Below are 17,906 nucleotides of genomic sequence, written 5' to 3' on the forward strand. Positions count from 1 at the left end.
AAATTAGTCCCGGTCCAGGCATACCACCAGCGTCTTGGGGCCCACCCAGGGACCCGAGGTGTGGAGAAGGGGACTGGATCCCCCTCCCACAACCAGGCACACTGTGCCAGTGCCTCAGGGCCTACCTGGGAACCTGGGGTATGGAGAAGGGGACTGGACCACCCTCCCATAACCAGGCACACCACGCCAGCACCTTGGGACCCGCCTGGGGACCTGTGGCATGGAGAAGGTGACTGGACCCCCCTCCCACAACCAGGCACTCTGTGCTAGCACCAAGGAGCATGCCACAAACATCATCTCCGTGTGGGTGGCCCACCACAATAACCATGGCTGGTGTGAAAGCGGCTAGATGCTACAACCACCACACAGATGGTCTGTCAACCACTGGAGTGCATTGACACAAGGAGAGTCACCAGCAGAGACTAAAGAAAAGAAGAGGATGTCTCTCTCCACAAAGCCCATTTCAGAGTGACAGAAGCATCTGCTCTATGATAATATTGGGGGACCTGATCACACCTCTCAGCATTGGACAGAGCATCTAGGCAACAAATTAACAGAGTAACCATTTTTCTTTCCGAAGGAGAGAAGAAATCTAGGGTAATTAGAGGGGGGAGAGGGAGGGAGAGGGGGAGGGGGAGAGGTTGGACAAGGGGCATAAGGAATTATTACGATTTGTAACAGTATATAGGCTAGTAATATTGATTAACATATCTCAATGTTGAACTCCCAAAATATGTATAATCAATTTTGATTCAATAAATAAAATAAATTTTAAAAAATAAATTAGAAAAAATAATATAAAAAAATGGTTCAGATGGTAAGTTTTATGTTATGTGTATTTTACCACAATAAATAATAATAATAATAATAATAATAATAATAATAATAATAATAATAATAAAGTGCTTGAAAGTGAAAAAAGAAAAAAAAGGAAGATGCCCTGGATAGAATTGTGGCATGAAGAGAGTTCACCTACTGTCTGAAGCTGAGGAAAGAGGTTTTTGCCTCTTTGTGTGTTTTCTCCCCTGCTGCAGTGCACTCACGCAGTCCAGATTTGGCCTAAGTCCAGCTCTCTCCCAACTGCTTCCTTGTCTGCTTTTGCATCTCCCCACCAGACAGTAGGTCTGCTTTGGTGCCCACAGCAATGTTCAGTAAACTTTGTTGGCTAGAGGAGGCTCCAGGATATTGTCTGTGTCCCAAGCTGATGGGCTCCTGTGAGGAGACACAGCCCAGGCAGGTCCAAATGAATGTCTGGGTCTCCCCAGATTGCCTCAGTTCTGCTGTCTCCTCCTTGGGGTGTAGAGGGCTCAGCTTTTGACCTCATATTGAGTGAGCCAGTGTGGGCCCCAGAAGAGGGAGGTGAAGCAGCCTGGGCTGGTTGGGAAAAAGAGAGGGATAGGGCCTGTCAGCCTTTCACTTCTCTCTCTGCATCCCGCCAAAGGCCTCAAATCCTGGGAGACATCTCACCTATTCCCACTGTGGAGATCCAGGCCCATGGCTGCTCCGAATCAGTAGCGAGCAACACTCCTGCTGGCTGAGCTGAGACCCAACCCAGAATGCCTCCTAATCCTCAAACATGAGAGCCTGCAGCTGCTTTGATGTAAATCGGAGGTGGAGGTGAATAATTCACCTGCCCAACCCATGGACTGGGAGAAAATATTTGCAAATCACATATCTGATAAAGGATTTACAGAATATATTCTCATATATTCTCTCTCTCTCTCTCTCTCTCTCTCTCTCTACCTCTGCGCGCGCGCGCGCACACACACACACACACACACACACACACACACACACACACACACACACTCAAAACTCAATAAGAAATAAATAACTGCATACAAAATGGACCCAAGATTTGAACATACACTTCACTGATAGTAAAGAAGTATATGAAAACATTAATCATTAGGGAAATATAAAATATACCACAAAAATATACCGCTACAGTAGAATGCCTAACATGAAGAAGTCTGGCCATACCAAGTGTTGGAGAGGTCATGGAGCAACTGGGACTCTTGAACACGCCTGGTGGGAATGTAAAATGGCACAACTGCCTTCGACAACAGTTTGCTAGTTTCTTAAAAGAAAATTCACCTACCATATGACCTATCAATCCCACTCATAAGTATTTACTCAGGAGAAAGAAAAGCATATGTGCACACAAATATTTGTACATGAATGTTTATAGCAGCTTTCTATGTAATAGCCCAAACTGAAAACAACCCATACGTCCAACCACAGGTGAAGTTGTATATATCCATCAGTGGAACAGTATTTAGCAATAAAGAAAAGGAACAAAGTGCTGATTCATGCTACAATATGAATGAATCTCAAAATAATCATGCTGAGTGAAAGAACCCAGACAAAAAGCCCATACTGTATGTGTGATTTATATGAAATCCCAGAAAATTCAAAGCAACGTACTGTGACAGAAATCACAGATCAGTGACAGATCAGTGGTTGCCTGGGGTTGGGGGGAGGTGGAAGAAGAAGGGAGGGACTAGCAAGGGGTATGAGGAAGCTTTTGGGAAGCAATGGATATGTTCATTATCTTGATTGTGATGGTGGCTTTGTGGTGGATACATATTGGAAAACTCCACGAAATTTACACTTTAAATATATGCAATTTACTTCATGCCAATTACACCTCAATAAAACTATCTTTTAAAAAATCCCAAAGAATTCTGCTAAGCCTGGCATTCACTGGACTCATAACATGTTCCTTCAAGCCTTTCTGTTCCGAGTAAGTTGAAGGGTGGGGCTGGGGCACCTGGGTTCTGAGAAGGGTCTAGTGTGCAGTGCTGAAGCCCGGGGGACACGGGCCCCACTCTTTCCTGTTCCTCCTCCTTTCTCTCTGCTCCTCCTTCTCTCCTCTTCCTCCTCCACCTCCTCCTCCTACTTTTTTTCTCTCTCCCCTCCTCCTCTTCTCTCCCTTCTTCTCTTCCTCATTTTTCTTCTTCTTTTCCTTTTCCTCTTCCTCCTTTGCCACCTATTTCACTTTTACCTCCTCCTCCTCTTTCTTTTCCTTTCTTCTCATTCCCCCTCGTCCTCTCCTCACCCTCCCCAGTTGTCTCATGTCCCTGTCCCTGTGTCTGAGGAGCAGGAGCCTCCTGGCCCCTGATCCTGCCCTGCACGTGGGAGCGCTCCTGAGAGCTGGCTTCACCTGGACCTATCACCTGTGTGCTAGCTTCTGCTTTCACACCTACGAGGCCAAGAACGGATTTCCACCATCCCACTGGGCATCACACCCAAGGGTCAATCCACCACTGGTTACCCTGTGCTCAGACCTATGTTTCCCTTCCAGGGTTGGCACCCAGGTCTGTTCTCAATGAGGCAGAGTCCCGGGCACAAACCCAGCTCTGGTGTTTACGTCCCCCCCTCAACTCTTCCGTCCCACAGTCCAATCCTAGCCCCCTTCCTGACTTCTGACCTCACAAACATAGTTTGCCCCACTCCTCTTGAACTCAGAATAACATTTCCCATCCTAGACCTGGAGTCTCTGGGTTTTATTTTTAGACAGAGACCTCCATGTGCTCACAATTAGCATTGTCCTTTCTCTTGGCCTGATCCAGAGTCCACTTAGGACTAAGAGGTTCAGGAACATTGACAATCACAATTAATTAAAAACAACTCCCTCCAGTCACACTGATGGATTCAAAATCTGATAACTGTAGGGGATTGTAGAAAAATATAAACTTTAGTGGAATTGTAGGGATTGTAGAAAAATATAAACTTTAGTATACACAGTTTTGTGACAAATGCTTGCTAATGACATTCTAAGTAAAGCAGCTTCTAAGGGGCTATTAAGATGTAAAAGCAGCTTCTAAGGGGCTATTAAGCAGCTTCTAAAGAGACCTTACAAAGGGCAGGCGGGCCCAAGTACACTAAACATTCCAAGAAGGGAATGGCCCCCCGCCCGGTTCCAGGAACTGACTAGTACCTTATCTAAGAGCCTCCTGGCCAGGCCCTAGGGAAGATATACGATTGAGAGAAGTGCCCATTCTTTATCGGGGGTACCAGCCTGCTAAAGCCCACCTGTAAATCTAAAGGCACCACAGATCTAGATCTATCAGGGTGCCAACCTGCTAAAGTCTGCCCATAAATCCAAGGGTGCCACAGATAACCAACAGCTCATCCTGTCATAAAGATCTGTTCAGGAAAAACGTATAAAAGGTGCTTGTATTGTAAACTGGGGGCCGCTTTTGTCCTGGAGACAAAGTGACCCCAGCATGCTGGAATAATAAAACCTCATGTTTATTTCAATGGTCTCTATCTCGTGGTCTTTGTGAGGTGAGCCATCCCAATGTGTGGGATTTGTGCATGGTGCACGGGTCTTACACTAACCATGTTGAGAAAGAGGTGCTGGAAGCAAGACTCTGTCTCCTAAACCCCAAGAGACTGCAAGAAATTTGAACTGCCTTTTAAACTGGGCATGCATCTGAGCCTCCTTGTTTTTCCAATATGTCACATCAGCCATCCCAGAATGCTAAAAGCCCTGTTGATTTTTCTTTCCTACAGAAGAGGGTGTCTGCCTGGGCAAGCCCCAAATCTGGGCAAGTTCAGACTTAGAACTAGTTGGATATTGTTGACTCACCTCAGAAAAGTCCCCTGAGAGTTGCATTGGAGTGTTTTCTTGCCATGACTTTTTACATCCTACCAAGGGTAGAAGTCCACATATTGCATTTGATTGTTATGTTTTCCTATATCTTGTTATAACCAGAATAGCCCCCACTTTGTTTTTCCTCATGATGTTGAATTTTTTTTTTTTAATGGAAGAGAATGGTCAGTGGTCTGAAAGAATGCCCAGCATTTAGTATTTGTCTAATTATTTCTTTTGCTGTCTTACTAATGTTTCTCACATGGCCCTAATTTCCATTCTTATGGTTGTTGTCCTAGTTCGGGCTACATTCTCGCTCCCTTGGATTCTCACACTTGCTTCCTCTCTTGATTCTCCAGGTTGCTTTTCAGTATTCTGCATGATCACAGCCCTTAAGAATGTTGGGTTCTTTCTCTCTCTCTCTTTTTTAAAAAATGTTTTTTTGGTCATCCTTCCACAGTGCCTGCCTTCTAACCAGGGACAAATCATTATTGTTTATTCCTGACTATGGTAGGCAGCTTTCTAGGACGGCAATGATCTGCACCTTCCAGTATTCATGCCCTTGTGTAATCTCCTCCCCTTGAGTGTGGGTAGAACAAAATACAGTAAAGGTAAAAAATGTTACTTCCAAGATCACATTACAAATGAGTTTTGCCTTGTTCTCTTCCTTGCTCTCTCTTGCTTTCTTCCCTTGATGAAGCCAGAGGTCACGTTGTGAACTGCTTTATGAAGAAACCCATGTTTCAAGGAACTGAGGGTGTCCTCAATCCAACAACCAGTGAGGAACTGAAGTGCAAAATGAAATTAGAAGTGGATCCTTTCCCTCTAGCCTTGAAATGACTACAGCCTCAGTTGACATCTTGATTACAGCCTGTGAGAGTCTCTAAGCCATAGAACACAAAAAGCTGCATTCTATTTCAGACCCGAGAAACTGAGATAATAAATATTTTATTGTAAGCCACTGAGTTTTGGGGTAATTTGTTACATAGCAGTAGATAATTAATACACTGTCCATGCTGAGAGTTTTGATGATTCTGGGTTTTTCATGTGCACATCCTGCTGCCTGGGACAGCCTTCTCATCCAGAAATCTTCTCATCCTTTATGACAGAGATCAAAGTTCTCTCATGCTGAATCTTCCCAGACTCCTCCAGGTGGAGTTCGCACTCCCTGACTTGAGCTCCACAGCTCTTGTCTCTCTGTCATTGCTGTATGTAATCAGGTAGGTCTGTGACTGTAGAGGGTCAGGAATCTTGATTCTCATTGGATTTTTAGAATAGAGTTTTTAGGTAATGCATGTATGGGACAAAAGTCCTCAATTCAGGGACAAAAGTCCATAGCCAGTGGGCAAAAGCCTATCTAATCAATTCTAATGAAGTATATGTTGATTCTCAGTTGATTTTTAGTATAGGGTTTTTAGGCAATGCATGTATGAGACAAAAGTCCTTGGCCAGGGGGCAAAAGCCCACAGCTAGTGGGCAACAGCCCATCTAATCAACTCTAACCATTGTCCAGGTATGGGATTGTATACTCTAATGATTTTATTGCTAACAGGTGGTTGACATACCAATCTTGTCAAGAGATTTTAAAGAATTGCTGTAGGGAAAAATGTGAAAAAATGTTTGCTATGGGCAAGCCGTTTGTTGATGCAAACTTTAGAGACAACTATACTTAGATTTAAATGATGTTACTAGTTTCCATTGTTTAAGCTATACTTAGCCATAGATAACTTTTGCGACATTGCCCATGTCTTTGTGTCCTTTTGAAATGATTGAATCAACTGGTTTTTCTTGTGAAACTTCCTTGTCTTTACAATAAAAAACAGAAACTGGCTTTGAATCAGGGCTGTACCCAGTTTCTCCTTCTAACAGAGGAGTTGCTGAGGTGCGGTCCCTTCGGGCTTCTCATTGCATTCATGCTGCTTTGATTAATCCTTTTTTGCATCGCTGTTGCACAGCAAGAAGTATAACATGTGACTTTATGTGTTTTGAGAAAAGGATTACAGTATATGGGGTCCCAGAATTGTTTAAGGGACAGGACAACTCTGATTTTCATTATGGCAAGTGGGGGTAGGGAGAAGATCTTGGAAGATATGTAGGATCTTGAGCCAAAAGGAGAGGAGGTGGGTGGGCCTTAGATGGAATCTATCTTATCTTGTCCCCCTGTAGGATCCAGACGTCATATAGTTCAGAGCCTGAGACAGAGACCACTCTGAAGATTCCACCCTGGTTTCTCTTTCTATTACCCAGGGCACTCTGTCTCTTCCTCAGCCCTGACTCAGACACTTGGCAGTTACATACTATGGTCTTTAGCATCTGGCTACCCCAGGAACCCTACCTGTACCATGTCAGGGCCCTCTAACAGGGCTCCCTCCTCCACCTTCCCACAGATGGGGCCACCCTCATATTCCTAGGTCCAAGCAGTTCATATGGCTCAGTGTTCATCTTCACCCTGTAACCTTGGAATCACTGGGTTCACCACTTGGGCAAACTCCACATAATTGGTGTTACCATAGAGAGAATGCTCTTGTCCGATATTTCATGTGAGAGATGGAAAGACTCCTGGCTCTCTGAGGGCAGAAGAAACGAGATGGGGAGCAGTCAAAGCTTTGGGTGCTTTGTGCCTGGGTCCTGGTAACTATCATGGAGCAGGAATGATTTTGCTTCCATTTCCTTCTTTATGTCCATCATTGTTGGCCAAATCTTTCAATTGTAGATGCTTTCCAGAAGCTGGCTGACAGCATATTCTGGTGAAAGGGCAATGGTAGGACATGGCATGCCACCAAACTCATGTCAGAGGTCAGGAATGAAGAAACACCCTCATTCTCTCTGGCTGTTGCTCCCTCCTTCCCTGGCAGCACTCTCTGAAGGCTCCTTTTGCATCTCTGGCCTTATCTTTTGTCCTCCTCACCCACCAGGAGCCCTTTATTAGTGAGTTTCCACAGCTGCAACACGCACCCTCTCTTCTCTTGGCACATTTCTCACGGTTCTCCTCTGATGCGTCTCACACCTTTCTGTCCATCCATCTGCTCTGAGTCTCAGACAAGCGTGTTTCCCACCTCTTGGTGATGGAACTTCCATCATCATCCAAATTAGGATCTTGGAAGTCATATAGCTATCTCCCTATCACCTGCCACACCTCATGAGTCAATGAATCTTCCTAAAAATGGCTCACTTCACTTCTCATTCCATCGTTCCCATGGCCTCTGCCTCAGATCAGGTTTCATCTTCTTCCTCTTTTGCTCAAACCATCCTCCTGGTCTCCTCTCTGGCATCTTGGCTTTCCCTCACCTCCTCTCCCCTGCCCTCTTCCTCATAGCACCTGAAGGGGATACTTTCTCACACCAAGACCCTGTTTCTCCCCTGTTTTAAACCCTTCCATGGCTCCCAAGTGCCCTCAAGAAAAAGTCCAAACCCTTAGTCTGACATTTGAGCTCTGCAAGACTTGGCTCTCGTCTATTCCTTCATTGTCATCATGCCTTGATACCTCTGTGGTTATTTAGCCAAGTGTCTGCTCTGCATGACCAACATCTGAACACTTGTCACATGGTACCCTGGTCCTGGAGAGGGAGGAAACAGGCTCCCAGATTTGCCCTCCTCGTTTATCTGTCTGGGCCCAGCTCTTTAACTCTGGGCAATGCTTCCTCTTTGCTCATTCCCAGGGAAAGTCTTTGCCGGTCTGTGATATTGGGTTAAGGCATTTTTGTTCATTTTGTTCATCAAGAATAGTACTTGGCACATAATAAGCTCTCGATAAATATTTTTGAAATTTAAAACATGATGTTGTTGCCTGCAAAATCTCTGTCTCTAGCCCAGGTGTACGTTAGGACCCCAGCTCTTTCTTGACTGCCCTGTTGTTGTTTATAATGGCATTTTCAATGCTCCTCACCCTGCTAAATGGTGAACCCATGGGAACAGGAATTGGGCCTGTTTTGGCTACCAGAGAAGTGCAGTAAATTTTGTTGGTAGGATAAGGCTCAGAGAAACCTCTGACTCAGGTTGATAGGTCTCCAGGAGGCAAAGACAGGCAAGTTGGAGAATTTAGTTCTGTTATAGCAAGCAGTTTATGAGCCTGCCCTTTGTCCTGGTATGAGACATCACCTCATCCCTCAAGGTTGCTGCCTGAAAACACAACCTGAGAACTGGGCAAGGCAAAGAGCAGTCGGAGCACTATGTTTTGGACATACCCAGCGAGTCGTGCAGGAACATGAGAGACTCATGGAAGACTGTCCTTCCCAACTGTCCTTCTGCTCTTACTTATGATGTGGAAAACCTCAGAATTCTCTCATACAATTCTCCTTTGCCAGGATAGGCTAAAGATTCTGACACTTGTGGTCAACATATCAGTACATAAATCTGGAGCATTTGGTGGGTTCCCAATTAGAAAACCAAGAGAAAGTAATGAATAGAAAAACCCCACTACCCACATTTCACAATTCTGCATTTTCTCACTTCATGCTTTGTTTGAGGAAGTTGGAAAAAGGGGCTCATGATTCTGGGGCAGCTGCATGTGGCGTATGCCTCGGGCTTCTTCCACTCCTGCTGGAAGGTGACAGGGTAGTCAGCAGGTGCAAAGAGATCACATGGCAGGTGAGGAAGCAAGATGGAGATGGAGGAAGGTGCTAGGCTCTTTTTGATAACTGGCTCTTATGGGAACTAATAGAGAGAGAACTCATTCATGACCTCCTATCTCCCAGGGAGAGCATTAATCTATTCGGGAAGGATCCACCCTTATGACCCAAAAACCTCCCAACACTGCCACATTGGGGATCAGATTTCAACGTGAGATTTGGAGGGCCAATCATACCCAAACTATATCACTCCCACAGTTGGATTTCTGCTCACAAACCTTCCTGATCAAGCCATAATCAATTCAGGAGCTCCAGTGAAATTCTCTTGGATACCACAAGTGAAGGATTGGAGGCCGAGGGACAGTACCATCAACACCAAGTATGCAGAGGACAGATCCAATGAGGAATTTCCCAGTACTTCTTGGCCTGGTTCTAGAGTCCAAGACCTCTCTGGAAGAGGGATGCTTCAAACACTTGCTCTTATAGAGTAAATGTATCTCTAGTTAATATATTGTAAAATGATTTCAAGGGAATTCTTTAGTTAGGGAAAAATACAGGATATAGAATAGGAGAAATTTGGATTTAATCCTGGTTTCTCCGCTACTAAGAGGGTGAAAATTGGAAATGCACTTTACCTCTCTGCACCTCAGTTGTCTGCTTTGTAAAGTGAGGAACAATAAGCCCGAGTTCACAGGTATGTTAGGGCACATTCAAGGCACCACATACAGGTCCTGGTACAAGATGTGGGTTCAGTGTGCTGGTTTCTTACCCCTTGAATAGTAAGGTCCTGGTGTCAACTTATTCTGAGGCTAGAAGTGCCTAGTCTCTCAGTATTAAACAAACACATGAAATTTAAATAAAGGGAACCAACATTTTACCAGCAACACCCAAACCAGGAAATGAATAAAATAAAACACAGTACATTTCTAAATGGGGTCAAGCAGGAAAGAAGCTAAAAGTTGCAGTGTGGCACTGAAAATCTGCTGATCCTGAAACTTACCAATTCTCCAGAAGCAGGACTCTGGGGGAAAAAAGATGGACTGAGATAACCCTGAGAATTTTCAGTGAGACCCCCTGGTATGCACATAGGCTCACTCATATAAGAGGACAGACCTGGCTAAAATTAATGAAAAGAATTCCAGAGAAGAAGCCTTACGTATCACTGGGGCTGGATCAGAGAGTTGCTAGAGCTTACCATCTTCCATCACACTGTTTTGAGTTAGGATTATTTAAAAACTTTCAGTCTATAAAAAAATATAGCCAGCAAAAGTGCATATATATATCAAAAGACATGTTCACAGCAGTGCTTTTCATGATAGCTCCAAACTGGAAATAACCTAAATGTCCCTCAAAGGTAGAAGGGTCACATAGTGTATGGTATATGTAATTTGGGAAATTCACTTGCTGTCTTGGTACATTCTTGGCAGCTTTAAGAAAATACCATAAACCGGGCATCTTATAAGCAAAAGAAATTTATTTTCACAGTTCTGGAGGCTGGGAAGTTCAAAATCTAGGCACTAGCAGATCTGGAGTCTCATAAGGGCTTTCTTTCTCACAGATGGTGCCCTTTCCTTGTGTTCTTACATGGTACTTACTTGGTGGAAGGGGCAAACAAGCTCCCTCAGGCCCCTTTTATAGGGGCACTGATCCTATTCATGAGGGCTCTACCCTCATAATGTAATCACCTCCTAAAGAACCTAACCTCCATCACCTTAGGGGTTGGGATTTCAACATATGAATGTTGGAGGGAAATCGACAAATATTCTGATCATAGCACTTGTGACTCTGGGCATTGGTGTTTTCTGCAAATTGAGGAAGTAAAGCTAGAGAGCTTCCTAGCTCTCTTGGACTGCGGGTCATAAGTTTCTCTTTTGCACATTGTTAGATTCTCTGTGGCTTCTTTGTGTCTTTCCTTCCCATTCTTCTGTTTTGTTTTGAAAACTGGGGACTGTGGGCAAGTCTGACCATTGAGATGCTGCAACTGACCCTACTGATTGGGCAAGAATGGGGGTGCCATGAGGGGGAAGGAGCTGGAGGATGAGATACCAGCTGAAAATGCAGGAATTGGTGATGAGGGAAGCAATATGTGCTCAAACCCTGCCACTTTTCTTCTCAGTTATCATAGCCGGCTGGCTCTACTGCATATTTTTTTTTAAGTTATTTATTTTTTATTTTTGGCCACAAAACAAGTCTTAATACATTTAAAAACTAAGATCATAGATAATATGTTCTCTGACCACAATAACAGGAGGAAATTTAGAAAATTCACAAATGTGTGGCAAGTAAACAACACTCTCCTAAATAAACAGTGGGTAAAAAGAAATATCACAGGGAAATTAGAGAATACTTTGAGATAAAAATCAAAGTGCAGCATATTAAAATTTATAGGATGCAGGGCTCATGCAGTGCTTAGAGGAAAATTTATACTTGTCAGCACCTATATTAAAATGCTACATTCTTTTTTAAGGTATTAATCTCTTTGTAAATTTCCTCCTTCATATTCTGGATTTTTTTTTTTCTTGTTTCATTGTGTTGTTTGAGTCTTCTCCTGTTTCAGTAAGTTTCCTTAAGATTGTTGTTCAGGATTCCTTTCCAGTCATTTCAAGGGTTTCCTGCACTGTAGGGTCTAATATTTGGGAATTACTGTATTCTTTTGGTGGTGTCCTATTTTCTTGGATTTTCGTATTTCTGGCATCTCTACATTTACGTCTGGTCATCTGGTAGAGCAGATGCTCCTTCTATTACTCTGGAGTGGGCTTTGAGGAGAGAGACGTCCTCTTCTTTTTCCAGTCTCTGTTGGTGACTCTCCTTGTGTCAATGTAGTTGGTAGACTGCCTACATGGTAGTTGTGTCTGCTGCAGTGGCATCTGCTGCTTTTGTGGCAGCTGCAGCCATGGTGGTGGCTGTGGTGGGCCACCTGAGTGGAAGTGTTCTTTCTGGTGTGCTCCTGGTGATGCTGCCCTCAGCTCCTGCCTTAGGACTCTGGGTGTGCTCTGTTTCTGGCCTGCATCCAGGTGGTTGGCCCATGGCTCCTGCTTTAGGGCCTCAGGTGTGCTCTCTACTCCATGTTATAGGAAATAGAGGAAAAAGAGGATAATATGGGATGGGGAGATCCGAGAAGTTGAGTGGAAGAAATTAGTCTGTGATTTTATCTGCCTACAAAGTCCTCAGAAAAGCATGTGCAAAGCACAGAAATCAAGGCAGAGTGCTCAGATGATAAAGCTACAAAGAAAAACAAGGAGACAATTGTCATTGATGTGAAGCTAGGGGATCCTTAAAGAGTGGGTTTGGTGGGGTCAATAGGAAGGGAGAAAAAAGGGGTGTTCCTGGGTGCTCACCATGTTCTATTTCTGGGAGGGTATTTATTTTTGTGGTAAATCACTGAGTCATTCTTTTAGGGAACTTTTATCTATATGTCCTATATTTTCCCCCCAAAAATGTTTAGAGAACAACTGACATGGGTCTAAGGAGGCTTCAGCTCCCAGGATCCCCACCACTTCCTCCCAGCCTCCAGCCACACAGTTAAAGTGATCTTCTGTTGAACTTAGGTGCACATTTCTTTTCCCATGAAGTCCTGACCATCCCTGAGGGGGACAACTCCGAGGCTGGTGTCCTCGCTCCATGTCTCCTGTTCACTTGGACCCTTGGGAGCAGAACCTGCAGGAGCAAAGCCTGAGGGGCTGGCAGATTCTCATGCTCTGGAGCAACAAGGAGAAGTATGACCATGTGAAATAACCACAATGAAGAAATACATCCTGGTCCCCAGGCGGTCAGGAGGAAGGGAGAGTGTCTGACTCTTTCGAAACCTGCCCCTTCCATTCTGATGTTCTTTCCTATCAAGTCCCACTGTACCATAATGACAGCCTCAGTCTCCCAGGCCTCCTGAGAGTCTGGCTCTCATCTGTGTCCTTGGTGTGTACTAACATGCACAGTCCTCTTCTCTACTTCCTTGGTGTCCATTCTGCTCAGTCCACCTGAAACTAAACCTCCCCCTGGGTGAAAAGTGAACTCCCTACTCTGCCTGTACAACCCCATTGAAGCTTTGGTCATGGGGAGCTCCATACATCCAGGGACTTATTGTTTCTCCACGGAACGGTGACTCTTCAGGGACAAATCTGGGTCTGCTGTGCAGAGAGCGGGTACCCACCACATGCTTGCTGAGGGATGGAGCAGAGGCTGCCTGCTCCCCTGCCCTGGGATCTTCCATCTCTTATGTCCCTGAGTCCCATCCCTCACCTTCACACACATGGACAGCCTGTGACTCAGGCATCTGGCCAGATGGCACCCATTTTCACCTTTCAGAAAATGTCACCCGAGGGGAGGGGCATCCACAAGGAGGCAGGAGATGGAGGTTGGTATCCGCATGGAGTGTGAATTTGGGAGAGTTTCTCATTCTCTATGGCCTCAGTGTCCCCAGGAGTGGACATGGGGTTCGGCTGGTTAGTCTCCAAGGGTTGACCCAGCCCTGACAGTGTCTGGGTCTGAAGTTCCTCCCTTGAGGAGTGTCACTGTTATGACCTCACCCTTTTAAGTCTTGCAGCTCTTAGTTCCTGAGAGAAGGACCCTGAGGAACAGACTTTCCCAGGCAGGTCCTGGGACCTCCAAACCCACACACCCTGCTCAGGTGGAGGGAGGGGATGAAGGTCCAGAGAGAGGACAGGAAGGATTTCAGGCTGCAAGTACAGACAATGGTGACGATGCAGGAGGGTCTGTGTGTCTATATGCCCAGCAGTGTCTTCTACCCCCCGGGGTGGCTGGACTGACTCTACCCCTGCTCATGGCTACTGGTTCTAGGAAGGGCCCAAAGCAGGCCGAGATGTTCCAGTGGCACAAACCACCCAGACCTAAAAGTGCGGGAGGAAACCCAGGGCCGATTCCATCTCCTCAGGGACTCCTGGACCAGCAATTGTTTCCTGAGCATCGGAGATGCCAGGAGGAGGGATGAAAGGACATACTTTTTTTGGGTGGAGAGAGGAAATTTAAAGTTGAATTACAAATCTAACAGGCTTTGTGTGTGTGTGATGGGTCAGAAACAGGCTCCAAGGGAGGTCACAGGGAAACGTCATGGGGGCTGCAGGGCAGGGTTGGGCTGAGACCCCATCCTGGAAGGGGTTTGGGGATAAAGCATGTTGAGCTCAGGGGAGGAGCTGGACCAGAGCCTGAGCTTCTCTCAGGGCCACACCTCAGACCCTCCCTCCTGATCCTGTATGTCCCCCCTTCTCATTAGCCCTGACCGACACATCCTAGAGATGCTGGAGTCCGGCCACCCCAGGAACCTGACCTGCTCTGCACCTTGGACCTGCATGCCAGGGATACCTCCCATGTTTTCCTGTATGAGTTTCTCCACACATCCCCCCTGGATCCCACCATCACTCTTTCCTCAGTGCTCACTCTCATCTCAAAGCCCCAGGACCACAGCACCAACCTCACCTGCCAGGTGACCTTGCATGGGGCTAATATGACCGCTGTGAGCACTGTCCATCTCAATGTCTCCTGTGAGAGCTGGGCCAGGACACCTGGTCTCTGACTGGGGGATCTTGAGAGCAGGGGGAATTGGGGGATAAGAGCCTGGGTCCCAGGATCTGGACTGGGAGTGGGTCAGGAGGACGCTGCCTCTACCCTCCCCCATTTATGCAGCTTCTGAGGACAGAGGCCAATGTCCACCCAGCCCTCACCACTGAGGGGATCTTCATCTTTCTGCCCAGATTCTCCCCAGAACTTGACTGTCACTGTTTCCAGAGGAGATGGCACAGGTAGGCATTGGCCCCTCCCTAGGGCTGTGAGGAGCGGGGCCTCTTCCAGCTCAGGGCAAGGCTGGCTCCCTCCTCATCCTGGACTCACCTGGTTACCAGAGACCCCCTGGTTGGTGAACCCAGTGGTCCATTCCCATCCATGTCCCCTTTGGCTGCTTTGAGCATCTGTCCCCATCCACCCCTCGCCCTCCTTGGACTCCTGCACACTCACCCCTCTTGGATCTACAATGATGACAGGAAAATATTCGAACAGTAGAACTAGCTCTTCAAGGCTTCTTATCGGCCATCTCCTGAACACTCCTCTAGCCATAATAGTTATGATTTACGTACTTCGCACAGCTGGTATAATCACATGTCTAAAAATTCAAAATGCATAGATTCACAGTCCTCCTCACTGGAAGCAACCACTGTTTCTGTAGGTTGCTCTGAGCTTTGGTTCGTTCACCTGCAGGATCTGAGAGGTCACTGGATATCAGCAGTCCAGACTTTCCTCATTCTCTTCTGTACTGTGTGGTATTCCATTGTATGAATGAATTCTGATTTTTCTATGCAACTTCTATGAATGGGAAGTTATGGCGTTATTTTATTCTACTTATAGAAACACTGCAATGAATAATCTTGACTCTCATTCCACAACTGTGTGTGTATGTCTGTGAGATAAACTGCTAAAAGTAAAATATGGCTGGGTCATGTGTTCTTTCTAATTTTAAAAGATATGATCAAGTTGTTCTTCATCGAGATTGCGCAAGTTTATATTTTTAACAATGAGGGGTGAAAGCTTGGTTTTCCTATACTTTAGTGTATGCATGTCTTTCTCCACCATTTGGTCTCTTTCTGTGTCCTTCCTCTTTCTCTTGATCTCTTTGTCACTTTGACCCTCTGTTTCTTCTTCTACAGCATCCACAGCCCTGGAGAATGGCTCATCGCTTTCATTCCTGAAGGGCAAATCTCTGCACCTGGTTTGTGCTGTTGTCAGCAACACCCCTGCTAGGCTGAGTTGGTCCTGGGGGAGACGGACCTTGTGCCCCTCATAGCCCTTGAACCTTGGGGTGCTGAAGCTGCCTGGAGTGCAACTCTGGGATGAAGGAGAATTCACCTGCTGTGCTCAGAACCCTCTGGGCTCCCAGCATGTCTCCCTGAGCCTCGCCATGCAGAGTGAGTGCTGGGGTGGGTGAGGGAGGGGCTGGAGGAGGAGAAAAGCAGCTGCCCCCAGCAGCCCCTGAGCTTCAAAAGGGAGCTCAGCTGTTAGGCCTGGAATTTCCCTGAGACCCAAAGCATTGTCTTCTTCCTGCAGGGCCAGGGGTGTGGGGTGGGATAGGGCTGGGAGGGAGAAGCCCCAGGGATGTGGTGGGTCATGGAGAGAGGGGCTGGGGCCTGGACAGGAGTGTTTGGGGAGACAAGGTCCTTGCTTTGCAGGGCCAGCTCTAGGATGAGGTAAGCAAGGCACTAGTCTGGGGCACAAAATGTACAGAGATACCAAACAAAACAAAACAAAACAAAAAACCCCCCAAAACAAAAAGAAAACACACAACACAACAAACAAATGAAAAAAACAAACCCCAAACTCTATAACCTCAGCAATCAAATGAAATAATATTGCCATGCAATAATTAAAAATAAATGAATGTAAAATAAGTTTCAAGATGAACAAAATATCAAATTGTTAAATAAAGACAGTTTGCACCCAGTAGTTGTATGCCTCACTTGCCTCACCCTAGTCCAGCCCTGCCTCTCCCCACCGCCCTCCGGTCTTCCCCTCCTCACTTCAAGTCCCTGTTCTTATGTCTTGGGAAGGGGCCGGGAAAGCAGAATTCTAGGGCACTACAGGTGAGGGAGGAGAGGAGACCGAGATGTGGGAGATGCATAGGCAAAACAACCCCAATCTCTCTACAGGCAAAGTTCTGGGAGAGCTCAGGAGTGACGCTGGGGGCAGTCAGGGCAGCTCGAGCTGCAACCCTGCCCTTCCTGTCCTTCTGCATCATCTTCATTATGTAAGCATTTACCCTGGGGAAAGAGGGAAAGCCATGGGGCTGAGAAAGAGCAGGCTGGCCACAGAATCCCTGAGCCCAGAGGTGAAGGGTCCTGGATGGGTCTAGAGCTTGAAGCAAGGGCAAGGATGTCACTGCACGCAGGTGAGAATTACATGCTCCCAGGTTTGCGGGGATCCGAGTTGTCATAAACCTCTGGCCCCACATTCCATGAGCAGGCAGCCTGTGTTCTGAAGGTTGGGATCTCTAGCCCCTTAATAGAAATCAGAGGGGATGCACCTGCTGCACACTGCACCCGGATATAGCCAGACTGAAAGGCTCTCCGGTCTCTTCACTCAGAGTAAGGTCCTATAGGAAGAAATTGGCAAGGCAGCAGCTGGCATGGGGGATATGGCCAAGGAGGATATAAATACTGTCAGGGGCTCAGCCTCTCAGGTGAGTGACGTGGGCATCTCCACATCCATCATCCTGCCTGGACACATCCACAGTATGGCCCTAGGATTGCTCTGCTCAGCATGGCCACAGCCGCTCTCCTCATCTCCTCCTCCTACCGCTAAAGCAGCCTCTCCTGCTCGATTCCTCTTCTTGCTGACAGCACAGCACCTCCTGCTTTCTCCCAGTTCAGGCATGGAGCAGAAGATACTTTCTCTCTGTCCTCATTTAATTCTTCCACAGCCAGAAATTCACCATGTCTTATCTATTTTTCCCCTAAGAACAGCCAGCATCAGTTCCCCCTTACCACCCTGCATCTTGGCCCCTGTCATTGCTGAGGCCTCAGGATCTCTTTATGGGACCCTCACCTCCCTGCCTCTTGCCTCCCCTGGCCTACCCAAAGTGATCATCCAAAAGCCATCACTGTCCAGTTCTGCTGCATTTGAACAGCTGTTTGCTCCCCCTTGTCTAGATCAGAGACCAGCAGACTTTTTACGCAAAGGCCAGATAGTAAACATTTTTGGCTCTGTGAGCTATACAGTTTCTGATGTTGCTACTCAGCTCT

General features: G+C 46.4%; 1 pseudogene; it reads left to right on the forward strand.

The window, feature by feature from the left end:
- LOC134371854 (sialic acid-binding Ig-like lectin 12) overlaps positions 1-16,096 on the forward strand; it is a 22,553-nt pseudogene extending 6,457 nt beyond the window's left edge.
- Positions 16,097-17,906: the final 1,810 nt, after the last annotated feature.

Source organism: Cynocephalus volans, chromosome 3, assembly GCF_027409185.1.
Source record: "Cynocephalus volans isolate mCynVol1 chromosome 3, mCynVol1.pri, whole genome shotgun sequence".
Taxonomy (NCBI): Eukaryota; Metazoa; Chordata; class Mammalia; order Dermoptera; family Cynocephalidae; genus Cynocephalus; species Cynocephalus volans.